The sequence below is a fragment of the Penaeus monodon genome, chromosome 15 (genome assembly GCF_015228065.2).
Source record: "Penaeus monodon isolate SGIC_2016 chromosome 15, NSTDA_Pmon_1, whole genome shotgun sequence".
Lineage (NCBI taxonomy): Eukaryota > Metazoa > Arthropoda > Malacostraca > Decapoda > Penaeidae > Penaeus > Penaeus monodon.
Window position 1 is genome coordinate 48237459 of NC_051400.1, and position 502 is coordinate 48237960.

The following is a 502-nucleotide window of genomic DNA, read 5'->3' on the forward strand; positions in this document are numbered from 1 at the left end:
CGAGTCATAAATTCAGAGGATCCTACGCATGAGACTGCTGTAAGACTACGCATAATACTGCATGGATCAAGTGGATAAACGGCTGCCAGAATAGTCGGTTTTGAAAAAGATGTCTACTCTATTCAGCATATAAGTAATTGCCAAATAGTTTATATTCTAGCGATTACATATTTGCGCTTATATATCAGTTGTAAGTATTTTTCATTCATCATAGGTTAGTGCACTATGAAACTCACTTTATCAATAAATAAGCTAATACCGTTTAGATTGTGTGTGCAAAAAGAAAAAAAACAACTAAATCAAACGTAAAATATCTTAGTTTATATTATTTCATAGCCTCCCGTTCTCTCACTGGTAGGTACGTTTTCTGTATATGCAATCATGGGACACTAAAATAAAAGAAAAGTTTGGTAACATCTTTTTATTGTTCATTTCCTTCTTCATTAACGATCTTGCGTTTTGTAAATAATACATATTCATTTTACTTACAATAACAATGGTG